Source organism: Pinus tabuliformis, chromosome 5_1 (genome assembly GCF_031772625.1).
Source record: "Pinus tabuliformis cultivar Carrire ecotype Pingquan chromosome 5_1, CPIR1, whole genome shotgun sequence".
In the NCBI taxonomy this organism is placed as follows: Eukaryota; Viridiplantae; Streptophyta; class Pinopsida; order Pinales; family Pinaceae; genus Pinus; species Pinus tabuliformis.
Window position 1 is genome coordinate 189,332,460 of NC_142305.1, and position 13,243 is coordinate 189,345,702.

Genomic DNA, 13,243 nt, shown 5'->3' on the forward strand with positions numbered 1-13,243 from the left:
TCAATTCCATCATTCAAATCCAACTCCCTCTCTGATCTCTGTTTTCATTTAAATAGAGAGATCAGAGAGAAGTTACAACAGAGATAATTACAACATGATTTCTATTACAAAATTAGATTGTTTCCAACCAATTGATCAAGAAGAAGATATATTTCCATCCACCTTTCAACAAGAGCAAGGCGAATTTGGCTTTGCAACTGAGATTTGGAAAATGGACACACGACGAATTTGAGAAAATCGTGCTTAAAGAACCCTACGTTTCTCTCAAAACAAGTTGAATTTTGGAAAACTTTTCTTTCATAAAGTTGATTTGGTCCGTTCTGGACAAAACCCATGTTCTAGATTTTCCAGATTCATCTTCATTTTCTCATAATCTCAATCGAAAAACTGTCACTTCTATTGTGTGTGGAGCGTGATTATTCAGAGGTCTTTGTTTCAGCCGGATGTATACCCCAGGAAGTTTGTACACCCCTCCACGCGGGGGGGTGCGGGGGGTACTTTTCCCCCCCATGGGGGTCCGGGGGCAGCGCCCCTGAAGCTAAAAAAAAATGTAAAATTGCCTTGTAAAAGTATAGTAATTTCTAGCCAATCTGGGCCGTTCATTAGGCAGATGATCTGACAGTAGAACTTATGTTTAGTTTAGGGTTTTTTCCCTAGAAGGAAACCTCTTCTCTTTGTATGAGGGCATTGTATTTGAGGCTGAGATATAGATGTGTATTCTGTGAGCGAGAAACAGAGAGGTGAGACTGTGAGAGAAAACAGAGGATATTACAACGGATTTTCTGTAGGTTGTGTCTCTTCATATTGTTGGATAATAGAAAGGAAGGACTGGTTGTTCGAGGTGGACGTAGCCCAAACTGGGTAAACCACGTATATCTGTGTCTCTCTTGTTTTGTGCATTTTCTGTTTTTATATTTCTGGAATATGTTATGTGTTCCATTGCTCCGTAATATATAATTCCCTAACAACTGGTATCAGAGCCGAAGGTCTATTTGGCTGATAAACTCGTAGGAAAGAAGGGTTCCTAGTTCAAGTGGGAGCAATGGCGGAAGATGGTAAGTTTAGGGTCGAGAAATTTAACGGCAAAAACTTCTCGCTGTGGAAGATGCAGATGGAAGACTATCTGTATCAGAAAGATCTATACCTACCATTGGGCGGAAAAACAAAGATGCCGACGGGTATGAAAGAGGAAGAATGGAACCTTCTCGATAGAAAGGCACTCGAAAAAATACGGTTGTGCCTTGCTGCGTCAATTGCCTTCAAAATTTCGAAGGAAACCACGACAGAGGGTTTGATGCAGATGTTTTCGAAACTATATGAAAAACCCTCGGCCTAAAACAAGGTATTTCTTATGAAACAATTATTTAATATGAATATGTCAGAAGGTGGATATGTTGCAAACCATTTAAATGATTTTAATACAGTTACAAGTTAGTTAAGTTCTGTAGGGGTAAACTTTGATGATGAAGTTAGAGCTCTGTTATTCTTGTGCTCATTACCAGAAAGTTGGAATGGTTTGGTAATGGCCATTAGTAACTCCGTTTCTGGATCTAGTACTTTAAAGTTTGATGATGTTGTCGGTGCTATCCTTAGAGAGGAAATGTGACGGAAAAGCTCCGGTGAGACATCGGGAAATGCTTTGAGTGCAGAGTCTAGAGGAAGAAAAATGGAAAGAGGAAAGAGCTCAAGATATCGCAGTAAGTCAAGGAAAGGGAGATCCAAGTCCAGGTCATGGATAGTGTGCTGGAAATGTGGAAAGAAAGGACACCTAAAGAAAGACTGTAGATCTCGGAAGGGAAAAGAAGGAGATTCACAACAAGAAAACAATCATGAAGCAAATGTGACAGGTGAGGTGTTACAAGATTCTTTGATTCTTTCTTTCGAAAATATTACTGATTCCTGGGTGATAGATTCAGGGGCTTCATTCCATGCCAAACCTGATAAGAAATACTTTCATGGCTATGTTCAGAGAGATTTTGGACAAGCTCGTCTGGGTGATGATAAACCCTGTAAAATCGTTGGAATGGGTAATGTTCTTGTAAAACAGCAGAATGGAAACCAATGGCTATTAAAGGAGGTAAGGCATGTTCCAGATCTAAAGAAAAATCTGATTTCAACAGGGCAGTTAGGCGGTGAAGGTTGTGTGACAACTTTCATAGATAAAGCTTGGAAGGTCACCAAAGGAGCCCTGGTAATAGCAAAAGGCGAAAAGGTTGGTACATTGTATTTATGCAATGGTATTTCTAACTCTGTTAATGCTTTAACTTCCAAAGGAGCAGATGTAGCATTATGGCATCATAGGCTCGGACACGTGAGTGAAAAGGGGATGAACATTATTCACTCAAGGAATTTGTTGCCGGGTTTGAAGAATGTTGATTTGGACTTCTGTGAGAACTGCATTTATGGAAAACAGAAGAGAGTCAGATTTCTCAGAGTTGGGAAAGAAAAGAAGAACAAAAAATTAGAGCTTGTGCATACAGACGTATGGGGACCTGCTCAGGTATCATCTCTCGGTGGCTCTCGTTATTATGTTACCTTTATTGATGATGCAACTAGAAAAACTTGGATTTATTGTATTAAGAGTAAATCTGATGTATTTGATACTTTCAAGAAATGGAAAGCTTTGGTTGAGATTGAGACAGGAAAGAAATTGAAGTGTCTTAGATCATAAAATGGAGGTGAATATTGCAGCAAAGAGTTTGATAGGTACTGTTCAGAACATGGAATTCACAGAGAGAAGACAGTTCCAAGAACACCACAAGAAAATTGTGTGTCAGAAAGGATGAACAGAACAATCATGGAGCGTGCAAGGTGCATGAGATTGCATGCAGGATTTCCTTTACAGTTTTGGGCAGATGCTGTAGATACTGCTGTTTATCTAATAAACAGAGGGCCTTCAAGTTCCTTGGATGGTGGTGTTCCGGAGGAAGCATGGAAAGGTAAAAAGGTAAACTACTCTTTTTTAAAGCCTTTTGGTTGTGAGGCCTTTGTCCTTATTGATAAAGAAAATAGAACAAAGCTTGAGGCAAAGTCAAAGAAATGTACCTTTATTGGATATGGTGTTAATGATTTTGGTTATAGCTTATATGATTATGAAAATAACAAAATCATTAGGAGCAGAGATGTAATATTCAATGAAAAGGTCTTGTATAAGAATCAGTTGCAAGAAAAGAAGAAAGAAAACGAAAACAAGGAATACACAGTTCTTGATGACATCACTGAAAAGGTAAAGGTGCCCGAAAATGATAATAATCAACAACATCAACCACCACAATAGCAACAGGCACCCCAAACACTTGAAAGTGGTGTTAGATGATCTACCAGGATAAGTAGACCCCCTGAATGATACTCTCCTTCATTATATTATTTATTGTTGACTGATTTTGGTGAACCTGAATGTTATGAAGAAGCAATGCAGGTTGAAAGCAGGAAGAAGTGGGAGGTAGCCATGGAAGAAGAGTTGGAATCCTTAATGCATAACCAGACTTGGGATTTAGTCAGGTTGCCTGTAGGAAAAACTACATTGAAGAATAAATGGGTTTACAGGTTAAAGGAAGAAGATGGAGGAAAACAGAGGTACAAAGCTAGACTTGTGGTGAAGTGGTTTGCACAGAAGAAAGGTATTGATTTTGATGAAATATTTTCTCCTGTTGTTAAAATGACTTCAATTAGAACTATTTTAAGTCTTGTAGCAGCTGAAGATTTGCATCTTGAGCAGTTAGATGTAAAGACAACCTTTCTCCATGGGGATTTGGAGGAAGAGATATATATGCAGCAGCCACAAGGATATGAGGTGAAAGGGAAGGAGAAACTAGTGTGCAGGTTGAAGAAGAGCTTGTATGGCTTAAAACAGGCTCCAAGGTAGTGGTATCTAAAATTGGACAAGTTTATGTCTGAACAAGGTTATACTAGATGTCACTCTGATCATTGTGTTTATCTGAAAAAGCAAAATGATGGCAGCTATATTATATTGTTATTGTATGTGGATGACATGCTTGTTGTAGGATCTAACATGCAGGAAATAAATGTACTCAAAATAAAATTGGCAAATTCATTTGCAATGAAGGATTTGGGAGCTGCTAAACAAATCCTTGGTATGAGAATAACTAGAGACAGGAAAAATCGCAAATTAACATTGTCTTAGAATGAGTACATACAAAAGGTGTTGAAAATATTTAATATGCAAAATGCAAAACCAATTAGTACACCTTTTGCTAGCCATTTCAAACTTAGCAAGGAAATGTGCCCAAAGACCAAAGAAGGCATGGATTATATGTCTAAAGTTCCATATGCATCAGCAGTTGGAAGATTAATGTATGCAATGGTCTGCACAAGGCCTGATATTGCACATGCAGTGGGAGTTGTAAGCAGGGACATGAACAATCCAGGAAAGGAACATTGGATGGCAGTGAAATGGATTCTCATATATTTGAAAGGTACCACAAATCAAGCATTATGCTTTGGTGGTTCAAACATTTCTCTATAGGGATATGTTGATGCAGATATGGCAGGTGACAGAGATAACAGGAGGAGCACTACATGATATGTATTTACTGTTGGAGGAACAACTGTCGGTTAGGTTTCAAAAATCCAAAGTGTTGTTGCACTTTCAACAACAGAAGCAGAGTATGTTGCTGCTACAGAGGCTAGTAAAGAAATGATTTGGTTACAAAGGTTTATGGGTGAATTGTGTAACGAGCATGATATGGGCATGTTATACAATGATAGCCAAAATTTCGTTCATCTTGCAAAGAACTCAGCATTTCATTCTAGGACTAAACACATACAGCTCAAGTACCATTTCATACGATTAGTGTTGGAAGATGGAGAGTTGAAGCTGGAAAAGATACACACTAGCCAGAATCCTGCAGATATGCTAACAAAAGTTGTAACCAGGCAGAAACTGAGAATATGCTCAGTTTCAATTGGTCTTCAAGGATGACGATGAAGATGAGAAACAACCAGGTCCAAAGAGGAGTCATTGTCCAGCAAATGAAGCAGCGGTGGAGTTTCTACAATCATTCTCCAAGTGGGAGATATTTGTGTGTGGAGCATGATTGTTTAGAGGTCTTTGTTTCAGCCAAATGTATACCCCAGGACGTTTGTACACCCCTCCCCCAGGGGGGCAGCACCCCCGAAGCTAAAAACAAATGTAAAATTGCCTTGTAAAAGTATAGTAATTTCTAGTCAATCTGGGCCGTTCATTAGGTAGATGATCTGACGGTAGAACTTATGTTTAGTTTAGGGTTTTTTTTCCCTAGAAGGCAACCCCCTATCTTTGTATGAGGGCATTGTATTTGAGGCTGAGATATAGATGTGTATTCTGTGAGCGAGAAATGGAGAGGTGAGAGTGTGAGAGAAAACAGAGGATATTACATCGGATTTGCTGTAGGTTGTGTCTCTTCATATTGCTGGATAATAGAAAGGAAGGACTGGTTGTTTGGGGTGGACGTAGCCCAAACTGGGTGAACCACGTTTATTTGTGTCTCTCTTGTTTTGTGCGTTTTCTGTGTTTATATTTCTGCAATATTTTATGTGTTCCATTGCTCCGTAATATATAATTTTCTAACAACTTATTACAGCGCATTTCTAAGTTGGCAATTTTAGTGATCAAATCTTCAATCTGGAAATTATCTTGGAGGCTAAAAATGGTGAATAATGTTATAACCAATTTATTAAACTTTCAGTGATAAAATCATGCATAATCATCAATTTATTAGAAATAAAGGAGAATAAATAATATTCATTCATAAGTGCATAAATCACTATAAAATGGATTTAAATAATAAATTATAATAAATGACATGATGAAAAATAGTAGAAATGGGTGGGATAAGCATTCAAAAGTGACAATAATAATGGTATATTAATGACCCAACAGGCACCAAGCTGAGCAAACAAGATGTAGCACCACCAATTAATTCCACATTGTATAAAAGTCTAGTTGGTAGTTTGTCATGTCTCACTTCAACTAAACCTGATATCCTATTTGCAGCTAGTTTTGTCTCCAAGTTTATGCAATCACCAAATATTTCTCATTGGAAGGTCACCAAAACAATATTAAGATATGTTACAAGAATAGTTTACAATGGCTTGTTCTATGCACATTCAAAAAATTGCTCACTTTCAGGTTATACAGGCAATGCTTATGGGCAATTCAGATGATCCCAAAAGCACCTCAAGGTATTTTTTCACTTTGGAACCAATCTGTTCTCATGGGAATCAATGAAAAAACCCATCTTTTCAATATCTTCTATAAAGGTAGAGTATGTAGATTCGACTTTAACAACTTGTCAAGTAGTGGGGCAAATAAAACTATTGAAGGATCTTTCAAGTGTTTAAAAGGTCCCAACTCCTATTTATTGTGATAACAGTTTTGCAATTTATTTATCAAAAAATCATGCCTTTAATAAAAATATCAAGCACATTCCCACACGTTTTCATTTCATTCATGAGCTTGTCTATGATGGAGATATATTATCTTATTTTTATGGTTCAAGAGATCAGCTTGCATATATTTTCACAAAACCATTGTGAAAAATTGTATTTTAATTTCGAAGAGAGAAATTGACCATTGCATGTCCAAATTCTTGTAACAATTGAGATTAGGAGTGGGTGTTGAGATAATTAATTTCACTATTTTCTAGGTTTCATAGGCGTTTTTATTTCAGTTGAGTTTAGTTGGGTTTAGTTGGAACTTTCTCTAGTCATTTGTTGTTGTTTGTTTCCTAGTATCCTATGCTATTTTATTTAAATATTTTTGAATGATTAGAAGAGTTGTTCACTCAATCCTAGTTTCATGTTCATTCTCTATGTATTTCTATTTTTACATTCTTTCTCATAGACAACAAGGTAAAGTCATAAGGAGAGGAGGAAGAGTGTAGGTTTGTCGAGAAGTGATAAGAGTGTCAATTAAGGGAGACATGAAACATGCAATTTTTTTCCCTCTATTTTGGATGGCCATGCCTCTTTGTTGTTTGTGTTGCACTTATTTTGTTTGAATTCGTTTTACCTTTTATATTTCTCTTCATTTATTTTCCATCCTGGATTTATATCCATTTCTCTGTGAGATTTGGTTTATTAAGATGAGGGGTGGGTGTGTGCAAAGGACACAAATGAGATGTCAAGAAATGGTATAGCTATGAAGTTGCATGCAGTGATGATGACAACCAAGTGGGAGGAGTTTGGTATTTGGAACTTGTTTGCTTTTTTATATAAAATATTTCCTTAAAATGAAAGTGAATTTTATTTTTTAAATCATTCTAATAACATAGATTCCAAGACTTCGATGGGAAGGAAGAGCATGTAGGAAAAGAGATCAAGATCATAGGAATGCATTCTTGACTGTAGGTAAGTGCTATGTTTTCCTTCTTTATCTCTCAAAATCATTTGATATAAATTTCTATGGTCATGGATTTTTATTTCATAAAGAAAAGAATGATTTAAATTTTTAAATCATATATTCTTAGTTTTGTAAGGTGGTTATAGCTCAAATCAGTTTGAACTTGAATTCATTACTATTTATGAAAATTTTAGTGAGTAATTTAAGCATTGAGATGGATCTATGATTTTTATTTTCCTTCTCTTTATGTCATAGCTAGATTTTTCCCTCTTTATACATTATAGTATATCTAGGTTTCTTGTATTTCTCTAATAGCTAGGGTTTTGCTTCTATTTTTTATTGAATATGTAGGATTTGAAAAAAATTATTGGATGTGAGTATGATTAATAACCTTAAATGTTAATGAAATTTTATTTTGCATTTTATAATGTTGTGAGGGTAATAATATTATGTAGTAATATATGCCTATCGGTGTATATCAAACACATTTATTAATATGGTTTTGTTAGTCCCGAGGAGGAACCATGATCACACCACACGACCATGAGTAAGAAACCACATATTTGAATATTTGACTACCACATTTCTGAATATTTGAATGTGAGTTTGTTATCACCAAAAAATTGATCATCTCCTAATTTACTAGATGGATTGAAGTATACCATGTAAAGCCAATTTTACCCTAGTAAAATTGCTTTCATTTTGAGAAATTACCTAATAAACCACCTTTGTTAAGTAATTTATAGTTAAACTGATGAAAAATAATTAAATAAATAATTATTTGTTTGATTTTCTTCTAGGAATAATTAATTTAACCACTGTTTTATTATTATTCTGTCAAATTCAACCTAACCATGAAAAATAAACATATAAATCATTATTTATATTATTTTTCTCTAAGAATAACTAATTAATCATTAATTAATTACAAAATTTTGCTAAATATAACTAAATCCATTAGGAATAATTAAGTAAATCATTATTTGTTTATTATTCTTTAACTAATTCTTTGAGATAATAAATAAATCATTTATTTATTTATTATTTCTAAAAAAAGTTAAAATAATTTTTCCCTTCCAAACAAATATAATAAAATATTCCAAGTGGTAATTCCTAGAATGGGATTAATAATATTTTATTATTGGTCATTATTCGAGGATAACCCAATATTTTGTTATACATAGGAGGGTTTACCATTGATTATTCACTTTTGATTATTCGAATTGTCGCACAACATATTTTTGCTCGGTTTATACATTATAGAGGAGAGAGAGTCTAGAGAAGGTAAAAACGTGTGAGGATAGCCAAGAACCCATCCCATAGAGGAGGATTGCTAACATTTATCTGTTCTCTTCAAAGGTGTTATTATTAAATTATTCTTTACATATCTCGTTTCCATTGGATGTTTTGGGGTTATTACTCTTTCTTCCATTGTTTAAATATGATTGCAGTATATCAGAATTTTGGCAGGTTTTGTTTCTATCAATAGATGAAGATCTACAATGTTTAGCACTCATTTTTATTGTTGATATTTTTTTCATCCACAATCTTAAGTGGGTTCTTTTAGTACATCATTGAGAAGAAAATACTATAACAAATTGGCCACTCCATTGGGTTTTATACTTGAGATCCAGAAACGTGAGTGACCTTTGGTTTTTAGTTTAGGGTTTCTTCTTTTTTCAATTCTATTAATGTTTCCTATTGTATTAACCCTAGATCTGATAAATTTATGACTTTTGCAAGCTTTTTGGTCATTTCTGCAAGTAACAGGAACCAGTCATGGAAAAGGTGAGACATTTTTTTGAAATTTGCATTCTGAAAGTCTCAGAGCATAAATCACAATTTTCAGCCAAAAAGGTACAATATGGGCTCAAGAATGTAGCTTTCTTCTGAAAAAAATAAGATTTCATCAAAAAACAGGTTAGAACCCGCAATTTCTGGGTTTTAGGGTTTTTCTCAGATCTGTTTCCAAGTTTTCTGAGAGTTGTATGCTAGGTTTCTAACCTCTATCTCAACCCACTTAGGCCTTGATCCATTCTCTTTTACTCATCAAAGTCGAACTTAGCCTCCCCTAGGGCCTCTAATACACTTCCACCTTTCTAGGAGGATTTTAGCTCAGTAAGATGTCTGAGTTTCTGCAGCACTTTCAACCACATTTTACAAATTTGTAACCTTTTGTTTTAGATCTGATAAGATAGGATGCTACCATCCATAGTTTCACATTTAAACTTGTTTGGTCATTCCATTAGGGTCCCATTGGATTCCCTAGGTATTTCACCCTTCTCCCTATCTTTTTGCAGTGATATTCCCCTCTCATTTTTTGTTGTTGCTGCACCACTTTCCAGTAGCTTAGAGTCACTTCATCCCAATCACACTAACATTTAAATCTCTTGAGTGTTTTAGCGTATTTCCTACAGGTTTAGCCACCAAGTAGTACAGTGTCTACAAACCCAGTTTGGGTGGGGTTTAGTTAGTTATTTTGTTGTATATTTTTTGTTATTTATTTCAGTTTATTTGCAGAAAGCTTTTTTATTTTCTACATACATGATCTAGTCTTAATCAATTAATACACTTTCACACATAAGCACACCTTAAGCGAAGGGCGCTTGGTTTAGACCACCATGCCAAGACTTAACATAATAAATTTATCTCACTGCATCAGAGACATAAGATATATTGTTGATCTCCCTACACCTTTTCCATGTTACGTTTGTCCTTCCATCATTGCACCACCATGGAATGAGTCATGAAGACTATTAAGCCTTCACCTACATCTTCTGCTTGGACATATTACTCCTCCCGGTTGAGTTTGAGTTCATAGCCCTCCGACTCTCCATCCTAACTCTTCTCGCAATCTTTCTAATTCATCATCTCATTCCGAACCTCCTTCACCACATATTATCATCATGTATGGACCCACAACTGGTGCAGGAACCCAAACTGGTGTTGGCTCCAATAATATATCATGGTCAAATCACTTTGAACAGTCTCAAGATCCATTCTAATAGTGCCCATGCTCCCCTTTGTGCCTAGGTCAAGTCTACCAAATCTTAACCAGTTGATAAATGACCCCATTCACCATGATGCTAGTTGGCACTCTATGCTGACTAAGCTTCCTTCATACATTCCAAAGTTTGAGGGTATTACTAGAGAGGATCCTACCAACCATGTCTGATCCTTTGACATGTGGTGTTTTTCTAACTCCATAACAGATGCCTCCATTCATCTTCAGCTCTTTCAATGCATGCTCATTGGAGATGCTACAAAATGGTATGTAGACCAGCCCTCTGTTTCTCATTCCATTTTTGTGATGCTTGCTAAGGTGCTCTTATCATATTTCCAGTTACCTCTCCGGTATGACATTGGTACTGAGATTTTGACCACTTTCCGTCAATCCTCCGTCACTCGCCTTTCTGACCAAGTTAAAGAGTGGTGCTGAAGTAGGAGCACATGTCGTGCCCTGCCTTTCGAAGACCGTATTTATCTAGATTGGTTTCTTAAAGCCTTTTGTCCCCCATTGGGAAAGATGTCGCATCCCATTTTCTCATACAGAGGAAGAATCTCTTGAGGTCACTTTGAGATATGATTTGATTTATGATCAATCAGGTTATGTCTATACCATTATTCTAGACCTCCCTCATCCTAGAAGTGTTAATGCACTACGAGCATCTCATGCCACCGATAGTATCATTGGATCCATTTCACACTCTTCACCATATTCCCGACACAGTTATGGCTATCTACAGGGGGGCATGAGTTACTCCAACATTTATGCCCATCTTACTAGTAACATGTTCAAGGGCCTCAACCCATCTAACAAACTCATTCTCCTTCTTCTGCACATCTTGACACTCCAGCCACTCAAGCATTAATGTCTCAACATCCCACATGTCCTTAGCCCCAGCAGCCACCTCCCCCACAGGACCACGTGTTTGTGTCGCAGTGATATCATCAATCCCCAAAATTTGAAGAAGAAGAATAAGTGGAAGGGTGGTGGGCTCCAGTATTGTAGCAATAATGCTACAACTCATGGGGCTTCCTATCTCTAATTTTATCAACCCGGTAGTTCGTACAAACTTGGAAGCGACGGTGTTGTATGCACAAGTACTAGCTCTTGTCGCAGCTGTCACTTGGTCAGCTGGCACAAGTCCGCTAGGGCTCAAGCCAACTTCTATATGTTCTCAGAAGAAGCTTTCTAAATGATGGATGAAGGCTATCTCAAAGGAAATTAATCTACTTTGTAAAAATGAACTGAAAGCCAACCAAAACATGGAAACCCTAGTAAACCCTAATCTGACTAGCTTAATCTCTATGATGCAATGGTGGGAGTGCAAGTGTCTAAGAATGATACCATTATTGCTAGTGATATGAAATGCATGAGCTTAAACTACTTCTATTGAAAAGAACAATGTTTTTATATTTTTGCTTAAGTGGTTGGAGTTATTATGACTTGTTTCTTATTAGGTTTTGACTGTGCAGGGGTGGTTTGAAGGGAAGGAAAGCTTGGGAAAGGTCAAGAGGGCTAGGAGAGGTTCCAGGGGATCTAAAACATCATTCCACAGAAGTCCACAACGTTCAGGTGCTCGTCAACCGAGTGTGCAGGCTTCTACAGGATGTCTGCAGGGGTTTCTACAGGATGTTCAGATATTTCTACAAGATGTTCTGAAATGAGGATTTTGGAGAATGGATGGAGGGAAAAAGGTGGAGGAACAAGTATGGAGGTGAAATAGGGGTCTAAACTGGCATAGGAACTGATGGATGGAGCTAAGGAATGGCGAGGATGGTTCGATTTGTTCAAGGGAGAGTGAAGCAATGTTGCACAAAAATTAGGGTTTTGGTAGCGAATGGCAAACGTGAAGCAAGGGTTCTAAGTAGAGGGTGGAGTGGATGGTGCTGATGGAGAATAAGCAGATGAAGGAGTGGTACAGGTGCTCTGCAAGTCGCTTTTCAAACTGACCAAACAAAGATATGCAAGAAAACAAAGATCTAGTTATAAAACCTATGACCTAGTTACTTCACTCTAATCTGACCTAAGTAACAACAAAAGGAAATGAACAACAGTTTATTCGAAATGAAATGCATGAACTAACTTATGCCACTAAGAAATCATCAACTGAAGCATTTAAACACTACTAATATCAGCATCTACAAAAGAGGGTTCCAACACTAAGAGTTGCATGGAAAAGCAAAACAACGTTTTTGTTGGCAGCAAAGTCACGTTGGTCCCAGCTCATGATTCCACTAAGGGAGAGGTGAGATCCAAGGTGTTTGGTAGCCTTTTTCTTGTTATTATCCTACCAATCTATTCTAACCATGAGAAGCTACTTTAACCATCAAAAGAAATCCAAATAACAATGCAGGATTTAAATACAAATAGCAGATTTTATTCTAAGAATGAAGCAAAACACATAAAGATAAACAAGGGAGGTACTGGGCGCTTGAGATGGGCCCAACCCCAAGAGCTACAGCCTCCCAAGAGAGATTTAGAGCTGGTGCAAAGCTGGATTCATCTTTATTAAACAAGAATGAAGAGTTACATCAAAGCTGTCCACAAGGAGAGCTTGAGAATGAGCTGAAAGCAAAGCTAATCCATGGCCTACAAATCGAATTACAAAATGACTAACTACTGGCTAACTGCGAGCTACAAAATGACTACCAACTAGCTCCCCAAAATGACTAACTGAAATGAGGTCTTAAGCCCTCTTATTTATACAATTTGAGGACCCAACAGTCCTCCTAAAATTTCGGGACTTGGCTGCCCAAGACTTGTAGTTAACAACAGTCCAACTTGACTTGCTTGGCTGCCCTTGTGCTCATTGATTTGGTGGCCTTTGAACTCTGAGCTGATGGTGGAGAATTCGAGGTAAGGGCCCATAAATGAGGGGGACACCTTCCTACAAA